We start from the raw sequence: 371 nt of genomic DNA on the forward strand, positions 1-371 counted from the left end.
TGCGCGGTCAGCCTCTCCTGCCGCTACGTGTGCGCGCGGGACTGAGATCATACACTGTAGAGCATGACTGTAGCTGGACTGAGATCTAGTGCCTTGACAGAGCCAAGGCACCGGCAAACAGTGTCGTGCCTTGCCGACTTGGCCGTTGGATTGAAAATAGGCAGACAAGATCATACACTGTAGAGCATGACTGTAGCTGGTACTATAGTGACGAACTGTGGGAAAACTCTGTAGCAGATTATACTGTAGCACCAAACTGTCGAAGAACCCTGTAGCAGTGCCCTGTTCATGTTCATCTGACCATCGATTCTTGATCCGACGGACAGAAATGAGGGGCAAGGCACGACACTGTTCACCGATGCCTTGGCTTG

Source organism: Triticum aestivum, chromosome 2B (assembly GCF_018294505.1).
Source record: "Triticum aestivum cultivar Chinese Spring chromosome 2B, IWGSC CS RefSeq v2.1, whole genome shotgun sequence".
NCBI lineage: Eukaryota > Viridiplantae > Streptophyta > Magnoliopsida > Poales > Poaceae > Triticum > Triticum aestivum.